General features: G+C 31.8%; 1 protein-coding gene across 18 annotated transcripts in view; it reads left to right on the top strand.

The window, feature by feature from the left end:
- The first annotated feature begins 1337 nt into the window (after nucleotides 1-1337).
- Nucleotides 1338-15899, top strand: part of LOC143242824 (dynein axonemal heavy chain 7-like) — a 38133-nt gene continuing 23571 nt past the window's right edge. For 8 of the 18 annotated variants that reach the window (XM_076486366.1, XM_076486365.1, XM_076486364.1 and 5 more), the window contains exon 1: nucleotides 1432-2468. The gene's annotated coding sequence lies outside the window, so the exon portion shown is untranslated. Of the gene's footprint in view, nucleotides 1378-1405; nucleotides 2469-15899 lie in introns of those variants that run through there. The other 10 variants (XR_013023286.1, XR_013023285.1, XR_013023288.1 and 7 more) reach the window with 6 other exon arrangements.

Below are 15899 nucleotides of genomic sequence, written 5' to 3'. Positions count from 1 at the left end.
TTGGAGTGTAGATCATTATTATTACTTTAATCAGTTTCTCTAAGATACTGATCATCACCTTTACAGTTAAGTATCTCTCGATATCTATCATTATCATTTTAGTCTCACGCATCAAAACAATTAATATGATTAGTGAAGTTAAACATATTAATACTGCTATCATGATAATGTTTGTCAAACATCTGCCGAGAACCATCAGGATGATATTTACGAAACAACTTAGGATAACCAACCAAAAGACATTATTTGAATGTTTTAGTACATTTGTCATGGCTAAAATAATTAAACAGATGAGGAGAACCACCACAACTACGTCAATCAGGTTTCTTGCGATATTCATCATGGATACGTAATGTAATCGCCATAGGACAGTTACCACAACTATAATAAGATATATCAAGATATCCGTACAGATTTCTTTAGACATATACTTTAAAGCGTCTTTCATATCTTCCGTGGTTTTACATTTACAGGAAGCCGTCATTACTTTAATTAAGTAGCATATAGAAGCCATTATTGATGCTACCATCAAAAACCTAAAGAGAGCCAGGATTAAGATATTCCTCCAACAGCATATTAGAAGCAACAGAAATACATGAGTTAAACACTCCAGAATAGACATCATTATTATGTCAACTCAGATCTTCCAAATAGCCTTTGTAATTACTTTTAGTAAAATTAATATTTTGAAATATACGCCGCAGTTGTTTTTTTCACAGAGTTTGTTTGTTTGTTTGTTTTTGGAATTTCGCACAAAGCTAGAGGGCTATCTGTGCTAGCCGTCCCTAATTTAGCAGTGTAAGACTAGAGGGAAGGCAGCTAGTCATCACCACCCACCGCCAACTCTTGGGCTACTCTTTTTTTTACCAACGAATAGTGGGATTGACCGTCACATTATACACCCCCACGGCTGGGAGGGCGAGCATGTTTAGCGCGTGGGGGCGCGAACTCGCGTCGGATTACTTTTCACAGAGTTCGAAACTTGTGCAGTGATAGTTTGATTCCTAAGAGACGGTGTATATTGTTGAGTATTTCTAAAGTAGCTTACTATATTGTTGGAAAGGACATAAAAGCTGATGAAGTAATAATATTTCATATTTATCATTATATTAATGGTTTATTGTTAAATTTGAGCCTTTCTTCACAGTAGTTTTCTAACACGTGTATATCAAATGTTATTTTGTACATTTCATTGCATTTGTTATTATTTAAATCTGTTCATTCCCAATTTCCGATTGAACAAAAATTCTCTCAATGCTCAGGTTGCTTTTTGTCGTTTAAATGCTAGCAAATATATATGTATATTTTATATGTTAACGCTGATTATCAAATCTAAGTTTTGAGATGCAGGGTAAGAGTGGTCGCTCTTATAAATTTGTGAGTTATTTAATCTTGATATTAAAATTCGAAGTCATTTGGGTTAAATAACAACTAGATGTAGTCTGATTTGTAAATGAAAGAAAGATGATCACAATTTAAACTTAAAATTTAAAATGTGTAGATTTTACAACAAGGTTTAATTTTTAAATAGGCTTAACATTGTAACGGTACTTTCGGCTTCGTTAAAGATAAGCTTGTGATAAATCGTAGAACAGGATAAATATATTTTTTTTATTAAGTAAATATAATCTAAAATATAGTTTACTAAAACTGTTTTTCTCTTCGTGTTTTATTATTACAGCAAAAATTAGTGAACTCGATTAACTGTAACGAGCCTATTCTAAAAGTTTTAATATCTTTTGGTGTTTTAAGAATTAACTTTATTACTTCAAGTGAGATCGCTAGTTTTGATCCAGCTTATAAAAATAAGTAGATTATAAATCAGACTAAAAATATGTTGTTATTAACCTCACGTATGTTGTCAGTTATACTAATTTATAAAGTTCTATATAGCTAAACTTCATTACGTTATTGTGAAGAAGGAGTAATGATAAAAAAAATAATGTAATTGATTCTTAAATGTTAAGCTCAATAGTAGCTGTTAGCAAAAGATTATGGTAATTAGTATTGATAACTGTAAGGCTGCAAGTATCAATACAACGGTTAAGACTTGGAGACAAGCGTTCAAAGTTTGTCAGATGTGACGAGCACAATGACGGGATTTCATTTGGGAGCTTTGGACTGGCAGGTATTTTGAAGGAAGCTAGTAATGAAGATGTGCAATTTGTGTGTAGAATTTGTAATTGGAGAGTATCCTCATTAAAGAAGAGGCAGGTAAAGTGTGGACTGTGTAGAATGACAGTAAGATTTTAGGAGGAGCTTAAACATTTACATGGAAAAGATATATCAGTTAACATTGACATTCAGGATGGCAGAAAGAACACTATTTGACTTAAAACTTAGGAAATTGATAATAATAATTCTGTTCTGTTGAACAATAAATTCCAGGGTTTTACTTCTGCAGTTGAGGAACTGTTGGATGGAAGGAAAGCCAAAGATTGAATTACAGTGTTCGAAAACGTGTGAAGGTGACTATTTGTGTTCTTTGAATGTGGTTTCCATTTTTCTACTTGTTTCTCCAATATAGAAGTTGTGGCAGTTATCACATTGTATTTTATAAATAATATTGGTGTGGTGTTTGTCATTGTAGTTTTTACATAATATAGAACTTAGATTTGTGCTTGGTTTTTGAATAAATTTGGTATTAACTGGAATGTCATATTTTGCGACTAGTTTTTACCAAAAAACTATTTTCTAGGTTGGTTCTAAGGTCCAACATTAGAAATTAAAACATGTTTAGAAGACCTAGCCAGAAAACTTGTGATACTTTCCACAGAAAACAACCAACAGAAAGACAACTCTGACAATTTTATTGACTTTCAACAGCCAAACTTCCCCAAAAAATTAAAAATTTATATTTTCCAGAAACACCTAAAAACAACATTTTAAAAGATTTTTTCAAATAATTTTCTCGCAAAATCATCAACATAATTTCACAACAGAAAGCTAAAAACAATCTTACAAAAAGAGACATTAATTCCATTAAAAACCTAAAACACGACAAAAACATAAAAATTTTAAAAGCAGAGAAAGGAAATGTTATAGTCATAATGAACATGAATAAATACATTCAAAAAATAAAGAACAACCTATCAGACACAAACAAATTAAAACCAATACACACAAATCCAACAAAGACACATGAAATGCAACTGAACAAAATACTACTAAAAATGAAAAAGCCAACACAGTTTCAAAAACTTTATTCCTACCTATGCAAGACCGACTCATGCACACCACAAATATTTGGCATCCCCAAACCTCTTAAACCAGATCATCCATTATGACCAATAACATCCACATATGAATTGTTTAATTAAAATCTTGGTAAATACAAAGCATGGGCATTCTCCAAATATGTAACATCAGCCAACTCATTCATCAAAGACTTTTAATTTCAAGTCTAATCTTAACTTAATCATAAAGCCTTAATGGCCAGTTTCAATGTTATTTCCCTCTTTACAGAAGTCCCAACTGCTGAAGCCTGTATGATAGTCTTAGAACTCTGTATTTGAGACCCTAACTCATCAATAGACATTCCCAACAACCCTCATAGAATTCACCACAATGAAGACAAACTTCATGTTCAACAACCACAACTATATACAAACAAATCGCCTAAGCATGGGCAACTCAGTATCACCAGTTCTAGCCAATATTTGTGTGACGCAAGTTGAAACACAAACAATGAACACAGCATTACATCCGCCACTAAACTGGTACAGATATGTTGATGACACAATTGTGAGATTCACATCCACACAACACACACTTAATTTTTTTCAATCACATTAACTCTATATATCCCAACATTAACTTCACATGTGAATAGAAAGAAAGCAATCAAATATCATATTTAACCTCAAAATTACAAGAACTGACACGCAATTTAAAACAGAAATCCACTGAAAAATCACCCATACTGGACTATACATTCTTGAACTCAGCACATGAAACAAAACAAAACTCAACACACTAAGAAACAAAATATGCTCACCAGATAAAATTAATAATGAATTAGACAAAATAAAACAATACTTCATCAACAAGTTTCCTCCACAAACCGTAGTTAAATATTATACACACACACCTAAACATAAAGCAAAATCAACCAACAAAAGTAAATGTACCTCACAAATCAAAAAATCATGAAACCATATACTGTTGCATATCATATATTCCCGATATTAGCAGAAATATAACAAACATTTGGCAGAAACTAGTAACAAAATATGACATTTCAGTTAATACCAAATTTATTCAAAAAACGAGGCCAAATGTTTATTAGATCTAATGTCAGTCTTGATGTCTCATTTATAGGTTGGAAATTATTTAAAAAAAAACGAAGCTGTTTTAGATCAAACTATTCAAACTGAAATGTCTGTAAAACTGTTAAATATTGTTTATTGTATGAATATTAGATACGTCTCATTACAATTAAATTGATAGGTAAGAATAAAAGAAAATTATGTAAAAAATTAAAATATAATGAAAGACGAAGTAAAATATGGTATGATAAACTTTTTACGAGCGCTAACAAATATTCACTAAAAAGGAATCATTTATAGAGATATTTAATCAAGTAATTTATTGTACGATAAAGAATGAAAACATTAATTTTTGAAACTGTACACAACTAAGACATGATGGACACGTGTGATAGATAATTTATTCCAAAACATATTCTCTTTCTCAGTGATAAGTCTGTAAAAATTGAATATAATATGTTTTAAACTTCATAGTTTATTTTAACTGATCTCATGATATTTAACATATTAAAATAAATCTAGTTTTTAATAAGTACTGATGTTTTCTTCATGAGATATCTTTATTACTTAATTGCTAACCGTGTAATTTGTACATGTTTTTACATTTTTTACCTCTCGATTTAAGTCCACATTAATTGTTCATATTTAAAGTTCAAAGTATATTTTGTGGAACTTGTGTTCTCCAGTGATGTTTTTTTATTTAGAGTGATGTGATAAACTGTGTAACTAAGTAGTACTACATTTTTACCCTTAGATATACTTTAATTTTCTGTGACATCTCTGAAAAACCTCTTGATAATTTTGGTCCATCTAAAAGGAATTCATCTGTGTTTACCGAGAAAGCATCCTCACACCATGACTTAAATATCGTCTACAATAAATGAGCCAAGATGAGTAAAGTTTAAAGGCAACCATATTAGTGACTATATCAGTAATAACACATGAAAAGACTTGTGGCTCTATTAGGAAGTCCCAAGTTTGTAACATCTATTTAAGTAGATACGTTAGCACAGTCTAGGTTAGATTAAAATACTTAAAACTCTGACATACTTGGAAATTCTTGGAAACTCAGGGTGGTACAGCACTTTACTACAGAATTACAACGATAAAATCAGGGTTTTCATTGTCCTCAGTGAATATGTTAGATAGCTCGATATGGCTTTATTACAAATAACACACACACACAATATAATTTAATGTTATATAATGTAATATAATAAAACACACACACAATATAATTTCATGTTGTTTAATGTTATAATAACACACACACAATATAATTTAATGTTATATAATGTTATAATAACACACACAATATAATTTAATGTTATATAATGTTATAATAACACACACACAATATAATTTCATGTTGTTTAATGTTATAATAACACACACACAATATAATTTCATGTTGTATAATGTTATACTTGCAAAAATATTTATTCCTTGACATATTTTTTCAACAAGTTATTCAACAACATTTTTATTTAGATATTTTGTGTTTGATATAAAGTTATTATACCTGATTTTATTTATAAATTAATTTTAAATATTAAGTACACTATCAGTTGCCATGTGTTATATTCAGTTTTATTTTTCTAGTTATATTTATAACTGATGGTTTATGTGTATGTATACATAGGAAGTTATATCATATCACTGTACATACCCTAAAATATCAGTTTTCATACTATTTTCAACAAGAATTTGTATTGTTCATTGCAACCTTCAAAGAGTGAAAATGTTTATACTGTCTTCTAGTCTTGAAACTCCCACCTACTTTACGTTTCAATGTGATTCAGCTGCGTTGTAGCATGTAAATGTCCAAGAACAACTCATCACTAAAACACACACCACTATCACAGCTAACTTCCTATTTACTGTAGTTCACATTCTTCAGTTCTGTATTAGTCAGAAAAGAAGCACCAGAAGTGTGAGGAGAGTATAGTATCTGTCAGAATTATGTTTTCACTGTAAGAAAATATTAACATTGATTCGATATCTTACTGAAACTAACGTAACAACAGGAATGTCACTGGGGATCTCACATTGATTTGGTTCAGGAACCCAGACAAGCAGTCCTCGGAAAGTGTCTAAAGAATTTGGTTGGAATGTTGTTTTTGAAAGAGGAATAAACTTGTGAGAAAACACACTAACCAGGTATATTATTCTTCCATCTTGAAAGTCTAGGTCACTAAATTGTATGTAAAAATGAGTATGACATTCTTAACTGTAGATATGCTGTCTGGTTTATCTTATTTACCAATACACCTAGACTGGTCCATCTCTTTTTCCGTACCAGATCTCCCAGGAATAAACCAGCTGGAGAAAGTATGATGAGGGTTCTTTAGTCAACTATTATTATTTGGTTGGTCAAATTCCTTTTAAAACCAATTCTTTCACAAAATAATCAGTAGGATTTTGTAGATTATGGAATACTCAGCCAGTTATAATTTTCTCTGATATGGAACAAAGGAAAAAGGATATAGGAATGGAAAGTACATGTGCAGCTAGTTCAAAAGTCACATGTAAAGCAAGAGAGTAGCAAAAGTGGGATGATACATTTGCTTTCTAACAGTTAGAGTGGACACCACCTCCCGAATTGTTAGCTCCCTATATAGTTCTGCATTCGAAAGATGCATTTTTAAATGATAGAGACTTACTTTGGTTTTTTGACTTATATTTTAAAGCTTATGAACTTACAAGCTGGTATTACTATTTCTGTCTCTATTGTGATGGAAGAACTACCTCACATAAGTCAAATCTCAACAGTGACTAGGTAAAGTAGTTACATGTTGATGACGTAACAGCCTATTTTCATATATTAGTGATTTTCATTATGCAGCCTACAACTTTATTTCCTATGGTTTTAATCTCTTTCATCTCCCGTTTTCAATGAGAAATTTAACTTGTTTATTTATTTCCATCTACTACATAAGGCTTTGTCAACTTTGTTTCCTCTTGACAGTATTCAGCCATCCTCTCATTATGTGTACATCATTTCACAGCTATGCTCCATTCTGTACCTTCTCTCATAATGTGGTCATCATTTCTCAGCTATGTTCCATTCTGTATCTTCTCTCATAATGTGGACATCATTTCACAGCTATGTTCCATTCTTTATCTTTACTTTTATCTCATGACACTTCTTAATTCATTTTTCATCACCAGTAATTTTTTGTTTAAATTTTTTTCTGTTTATTATGGTATTGTTTATTAAACCCTAAACTGATGTTGGAAACTTTGAAATGCAAGAGTTTATGATAATTGTCTGAGAAAATCAATGTCTAATAAGTTGTTCTGTAGCTGTAGGTATGATTTTTCATCATATCTATATAATTTTAATGTGTGGAAATAGGCAGGTATGTGGATAACTTGGTATAATCCTGAATAAATTAATTTACCATCTGAGCTGAAGGATGTGGTACAAAGACCCAAAAAGAGAGGCTTTTCGTTCTTAGATAAATGGTAAATGTATACAGACGTTGAGTATTCAACTGATACAAAGAATCTTGTAGAATAGATAGGGATTGATAGAGAATTTCAGTGAACCTACAGAAATCTTCCATTAATTCAATCATACTCAGTAACATGTATGAAAGTAAGTTTGAGTCAAAGGTATAGGGACTTCCGTCATAGACATGACTTTCAAAATAGAAATAACTTCACTATAAGACAGATCAGAAGTGGATCAACCTAAAATAAAAGGAAGAAAATTCAGCTTCGTTGAGAAATGTTTTGAAAATTCTCCTCAGTGAAAAGGGTATTAAAATTCATATGAAATTCAAGATTCATTTTCATCTGGAGTGAATTTTGAAACTTTAGTTAATTAACAACTATATAATAAAGGAAACACTAACAAACAACATGCAAAACATAAAAGAACAAAAAGGAAGATTTTAACACATCATCAAATGTAAAGGAGAAGATGGGATCCCCCCCTTGTATTATCTCCTGCTGGTTAGTCACCACAGATCTGATTTTGGAAAGTTAACATTTTCTTACATAAAAATTTTTTTCAATTAGATACCTAGCATTTCAGAGAAAGATTCTATCTTCTGTTAGCATCTTCCTTAAGTATTTGCATGACACTAGCTTTCAGGCAACTCCTACCTAAACTTTCGTAAGTTCTCATGAATTATATTATTGGATAATGATGTTACTGTGCAGTAAAGGCCCTCTCTCTACCAATAGGAGAGTGATGTTAATTCCATGTTTGCTAGCTCCATTTGTACTCATGAATCTTCATGACTGATGAGAAAAGAAGTCGTAAGTATCCAAAACAAAGCATACACATCAGGAAACTTGTGAGTGAAGTGGCTGTTTAATAGGTGGAAGAGGGTACAGATGGTTTACTATGAGGTACATCACTCTTAATACATTATAATATATAAAGCAAATTCACTGGACAGATGTTTATGAGGTCGAGTGTTTAAAAATAAAGAGTTAAAGATCTGGTACTTACTCTATTATTGATATATAAAACCACCATGAAATTGTCAGAATGGATAATAATCAAACCATCTACTAGCATTGGTAAGAAATGCAAACATCTCCATTTGATAGAATAAAGGTCGAGCACACTGATGTGGAGGAATTGCTTATGCTGGTCCAAATGTCTGAGGTGAGATAGCTATTCAGAGATGTACCACAACCAGAAAGATAAGCATCTGTGAAGAGGTGTAGGTCTGGTTTGAATCGATTGTGATTTATGACATTAAAACTACTTCATAAGCAGCTGAAGCCTCAAATATTGATCAACATAGGGAATAGAACCATGGATTTTAGTGTTATAAGTCCATAAACTTAAAATTGATCCATCGATAACCCGACAGCACAAAAAACTAAAGTAAATAGTTTACGTCTGCATGTAAAATGTAAGTAACTTTTACACGTGAAACTGGTTAATGTCGTCCTTGTGTACAGTGAGCTTATAATATAAATCAGTCAGTTATTAAGTTAACTGGAAATTTTTTGACTTTTCTGTAAACCTCTACATGAGACCCTATGAGAGAAGAAAGACTTAGGATATGAACTAAGAACAGTGTTTGTATATAGTGTTAAAGATTGTTGATAATATTTTCATTGAAGAAGGGCTTATTTCTGGATAAACAAGACTGCTTAGTGTTGGTGGTATTATTTGTATTATTTCATGACTTAATATTTAATGATTGTTAAGTTCTTCATGATTATATTGTTAAGTGTTAACCATTTTTTACTTCAGTATTGGTAAAGTGAAAAGACAGTGTTTGTTTATGACAACTGTTTCATATGAATCTGGTTCGTTTTCTGTCCTTTTAATGGTGTAATTCAATATTTGAATTTATAGATAAGTAAATTTTCACTCTTTGAAATTAAACACTCACTATTCTCTAGTACTCTTCTTACAGTAATTTTAGTTTTGGTTTTTATTGATATAAAAATGGCTTCACTTTCTGTGTACATATGTGTTTATTTTTTATTTCTCAGGTTTTTAAAAGATTGTTTACCTTGTGGAACCACAACATGAATTATGCCTGTTGTTTAAAGTATTAATAATTGAATGTTATTAGAATGCTGACATATTGTAACTTTCCAAATCACTGAATAAAATTCACAGCACTATGTGTTCGGACTTACATTGCTAGAAACCGGTTTGAATACCCATGGAAGGAAGAGCAAACATATCTCATTGTTTAGTTTTGTGCCTAACTTTAAACAAACTGAATAAAATTCAACTAAAAGCTTCTGATGGTTTTTCAAGTGGTAAAGCATCGATATTTCTTTACTGAGGTCTGGACATTGTTCACAAACAACTTGAAATACTTTAAATGCTGTGATTGACTTTAAAAGAGGCAAGTGAGAGAAGCTTATGCAAATCTAGTGGATATAGTGTGAGCTTGGATAATCAATTTCAGATCATAAGTCCAATCATCACATATCTGATTTGGATAACAATAAACGTTCATTAAAACATTAGTTTTGTTACCATGGCTGGCTGGCATGTTAGTTTTGTTACCATGTTAAAATTACCTGTTGGTAATGAAATAAGCAACATTTGAACAAAATACTTGTGATATTTTATATTGTCAGATGTGTGTTTTGGATTATTTGGTAAAGATGGTAAAGCCATATCATTCTACATAATGATATAAACAAAGTTATTTCTATTTCGTTAGATCACTGTGTTACCGAGATCAGCAGTGTAAGTACTGGATCTGATCAAACTTGTCATCAGTGTGATCCAAGTACAGTGTAAGTACTGGATCTGATCCAACTTGTCATCAGTGTAAGTACTGAATCTGATCCAACTTGTCATTAAGTGTAAGATACTTGTCATCAGTGTAAGTACTGATCAAACTTGTCATCAGTGTAAGTACTGAATCTGATCCAACTTGTCATCAGTGTAAGTACTGAATATGATCAATCTTGTCATCAGTGTAAGTACTGAATCTGATCAAACTTGTCAACAGTGTAAGTACTGGATCTTAAACAAAATTGTCAGAAGTGTATTCAACCTGATCCTGAACTCCATATCAGTGAAGTTGTGCTGTCTGTGGTCCCTGAGACAAGGTTCTTGGAACTTATCTTTGCCTGTATGCTGACCTTTACACCACACATGGGTCAAATGTATAAGAGCACGGAACATCCTCTGTGTCCTCTCTTCCACCACTTGGGCAGCAGATCGACGTTCTCTGCTAAAGATATGTAGTGCTCTTATTAGTCGCAACTTGACTGTGGATTATTGAACTATAACTCTGGCTGACCTTTGGCCTTAAAGATGCTAGATCCTATTCATCATTGAGGTCTTTGGCTCTGCACTGGGGCTTTCAGCACTTTCCCAGTTCAGAGCTTATACATAGAGTCTCATGAACCTTTTTGCACCTCCATTGTTTGCAACTGTCTTTACAATATGCTTTGATACTTTGTTCCTTACCAAAGCATCTCATCTGGGGTTTTGTTTTCCTTCCTTGTTGGGCCATGCTTTTTCAGACCAGATGGTTTGCCATTGCTCCTTTTGGCATTCATATCAGGTACAGTTAGATGAATTGGGTCTGTTCTCAATAAACATTGCTGTATCCACTGGTTAGCCGATCCTACCATGGCTTCTTACATTTCTTAATTGTGACTTATCTTTAAATCATCTGAGAAAAGTTGACACTCCTGATTGGAAATATTATCTGCAATTTGCTGAACATCTTTTGAACCATCCTTGCATTCCTATTTATATAGATGGTTCAAAATCAGGTGACTGTGTTGGCTCTGCCATGGATTGTTGTGGTTCGGTGGTTGCACACAGAATCCCCACTACAGCTTCTGTGTTTACTGCTGAACTGTATGCTATTTCCCTTGCCCTGGATCACATAGAAGTTAAGCAGTAGTCAAACTGCACTATTTATACTGACTCGCATAGTTCTCTACTGGACCTGGAATTGCTTCAAGTTAATTTACACCCTGTTCTTGCTGATATTCAAAACCACTGGCCCATTTCTCTTTAACATCTACTTCTATCCAGTTTTTCTGGATACCAGGCCACTTTGGTATTCATGGGAATGAGCTTGCTGACACTGCAGCTAAGTCTATCTGCTCTGGCTCTATCACCACTGTACCTGTCCCATACATAGACTATGGTCCTGTATTCAAGACTCATCTCTGTGCCAGCTGGCAGTTGACTTGGAGTTAGCAACACGAAAACAAGCTTTTCCAAATAAAACATTATATTGGACTTTAGTCGTCTTGCTTGCGTCAGGGTTGAAGAGAGTAAGTTGTTCTAACTAGACTACGCATTGGTCACAGTTTTTTAACTCATCATTTGCTTTTATCTGGGACTGATGCACCAGTGTGTAGTTTGTGTAACACTCAAATTACAATAAGCCACATTTTACTTTCTTGTCATTGTTATGACTCTCAACAACGGCACCATTTTAAACATGTTCTGTCCCAAGGTTTGTCCATAATGTTAGACAGTGATGGTGACACTGTCCACCTTGGTAATGTTTTTAGTTTTCTAAAGGTCATTAATCTTTTTAATTTCTACATTACACCTTTTAATGTGGTTCCCTTTTAAAATCATCTAGTTCAATTTAAAATTAGAAACTGGCCTAACATGAAATAACTCGATGCTAGGACTGGAAAGGCCAACTTCAGGTGACTAACGCTGCTGTTCGAACTACCCATTAGTCATCCTGGCAAGGTATTATTATATCAGGTGACTGATGGTGGTTTTTGTACTTACCTGTTAGTCTTCCTGGTGAGTTATCATTATTACAGTTACACTACAGAAAGTCCTTTACAACTTAAATTTCTGTAATTTTTTCTTGACTTTGTAGACTAGATGTAAACATTGGTTTTATGCTATTTATGTTGTTTTTTTTAACTTTGTTTTGTTTTACCTTAATTTCCTTTTATGAATTTTACTAAATTTACTTTTAACTTTTTACCAGATGTTTGGTGCAGATAGCCTAGCTGCTTTGTGCCATAAAACACTTCATCAAGCAACAACGAATCAATAATGTAACAGTGAACTTTCTGTATCATTATGCATCTCTTGATCTCCACAAAAATGAGAGATTCATGAATCTAATTTAGAGAAGAAAATTGCAGTGATTTGTAACAAATGGAATAAAAAAAGACAACAAATTCAACACTATTTATTGTATCAAGGGAAACTAAAGGATATTCTAAATGAAAAAGTTAAACTGTAGTACACATTTTCAAATTTTCAGTAAGTATAAACATTGATAAGACTTCAAGAACCAAGTTTTGGCTTTCTTAAAAGACAGACTGCTCTCCTCAGATTCAATTGAAGGCTTCATCATAACCATAAAATTTGCTTATCACAAGAAAATGGAGAAAAGGGTACCAGGACATAGAAATGTCTTTGTTTCTTGTGACAACTTCAAAGTATCCTCACAAACACAAGGTCAAGTAGAATGCAATTAAACTATCCCACAAATAGTACGTTGTCTTCTTGAAATATTGAGTCACAAAGAAGTAACACCTCAGGTTTGATGTTTCATGTGACAGCTACCAGGTTTAATCAGAATTTAAAAAAATTAAAGATTGTTGTAAATAATAAATACTACGGGAAAGAAAGATATGTAGTATTTGTATACTTAATTATTCACATGTAAAATATAAGATAATGAGTTCTTTAAGAAAGCAAGTTTTTATATCCTTAGTTTCAGAAAATGTGGGAAGACTAGGACATTTCTTAAAATTCTGTTTATAAAATATAGATTTGTAAATCCTTTTTTTCTTGTTATTATAATAACAATAGGAAAACTGAGAAATATAATATTATGTAGAATATAATATAATGAGTTCTTTAAGAAAGCAAGTTTTTATATCCTCAGTTATAGAAAATGTGGGAAGATCAGAACATTTCTTAAAATTCTGTTTATAAAATACAGATTTGTAAATCCTTTTTTGCTTGTTAGTATAATAACAATAGGTAAACTGAAAAGCATCAACTCAGATTGTGATGTTTACAATATAATGTGTACATAAATACTCCAGAGCTGATGAAGTGCTGTTGCCCAAAACATGGTATTCATGTTTTATCAATAAAGTTATTTTAAATTGTTGACTCTTTCAACATTACTTTATAATCTATTTTGCATTTGTTATTTTCTCACCTATACAATTATTTTATTATTAGAACTAATTGTTCCTTTATTATGTCATTGATGTAAATCAAAAAATGAGCAAAGGTTCTAAACCTGACTCTCACTTGTGATATTAATAGTGTGACTGAATTGTATTTACAGTAACAATCTTCCATTCAGCTGCTCTTCTATCCAGTTAGGTAATTGTTTTCTAATACCTACAGAGATAATTCCTTTTAAATGTTTTATTTAGCACCTTGTCAAATGCTTTCTGAAGGTCAATATACCAAATCTACACTGTTATCCTCATCTACATAATCAGTAACCCTTTGAAATGACTTTGTAAAGCCTCTATTATCAGACTTTCTTAAATTTTTTTCACAACTGATGTAAGATTAATACACTTGTAATCACTGGGAGAATTATTATCTCTCATGAAAAGAGGAGTGAAATATTAGCTAACTTAGAATCCTTTGGCACCTGCCCACTATTCAAGAACTAACAAAAATAGTAGCAAGCAGCTTATATATCTAATCCTTAACCTCCTTCAAATTTCTTGGTAAATATCTAGCCCAGTAGCCTTATCGTTCTTTAAACTGCTCAATGTTTTCTAAACAAGCTCAGAATTAATGAAATCATCTTTTTCAACCTGTTCAAGATTAGGAATACCTTTTAAATATTCATTAATTAAAACTGAAGAAAAACAAATTTAATAACCCAGCCTTCTCATAATCATTAAATATAGGCCGATCTCTATCAGTCCTAAAGGGTTTTACCTTATCTGAAGACTTTGTTATATTTCTTGAATATACAATGGTTTTCTTTAATTTTATCTCTTATACCCTTTGTGAACCAACCTGATTTTTTATTTGGAGCTACCCTTTTCTTTCTAAAGGAATATGTTTGTTTAATTATTTTCTCTGTATTTACCCCACAGACAATCCTATTCACATACTTTGTCAAGGAATCACCCATAACTACAATCTTCTTAGGTTATCATCCACATCCTTCTCTGTTTCTTTTGTTGACTTTCTCTCTAGTAGTTCCTTGTATATACAATTCAATGAATAAAATATTTTGTTCAATAGAACAGGCTCGTTACAGTTACCTCCACTGTATAATACTCTTCCTAACTTTCTGAAAATCATTGTTAGTTGATGTACCCTTTCTTATAAAAGCTTAAGCCCTTGCTGCCATCTCCCACAGTTTACACATCTCTTTATTTATAATAGTGATAGGCATAAGCCTCTTGTGTCTTTCTATTTTTTTTAATCTTTTGAAATTCTTTTTTGAAGTGGTTAGCCTTAGCCAGTGGAAAGTTGCTACACAACATTTACCAACCCATTTACAATGTTTTGAGGTAAAACATCTGAATTATAAAATTCAAGTTATCGTTGTAGTCATCTTTGAATATCAAAGTTAATGTTAACTGACACTATCATACAACTCACATAAGATTTGCATTAAGAATAAAAGTAGAAAAACTTTAATTTACACACAAAGAGAAACAGTCCTAAAACATTTTTTCTGCATTTTCAAAAAAAGGTTTACAAAGAAGTATACAAGTGCAAGAACCACAACACACTGCTGAGTATATATTCTTCAACATTAAAAAAAAGTTAAACTACAGTGATACAAACTAACAGCTTTCAGAGAAGAAGGAAAAAAGTTTTGGTTACTCTCCCAAAACATTTTTGTGTATACATGTATTATGATTGTTTCTCTTGTGTGTTTTAATTCACATTTAAATTTTGTGCTTGATTAGCTTATAATTAGTAGGATTCATTCTTTTTTTTTTTTTATTACTTTACCTAAAATAGCATAATTCTATGTATATTATGTAATTTCAATGACCAAGCTTGATTGCCTTGTAAAAGAACTTGTACCTTTAATACATCCCCATGTTATTTTCTAAAGTTTACCACAGAAAAGATATTTTCATTGTTTACAAAAAAACCAATGGAAAATTTCTTAAAAATTACTTTAAACATTGGTTTTGTTGTTTATTTAGCATTGTAGAAAATTTACTTCCAAATATGGGCTA

The sequence above is a fragment of the Tachypleus tridentatus genome, unplaced genomic scaffold (genome assembly GCF_004210375.1).
Source record: "Tachypleus tridentatus isolate NWPU-2018 unplaced genomic scaffold, ASM421037v1 Hic_cluster_2, whole genome shotgun sequence".
NCBI lineage: Eukaryota > Metazoa > Arthropoda > Merostomata > Xiphosura > Limulidae > Tachypleus > Tachypleus tridentatus.
Note: the sequence above shows the minus strand (reverse complement) of the source record. Positions and strands in the feature narration are given on the sequence as shown.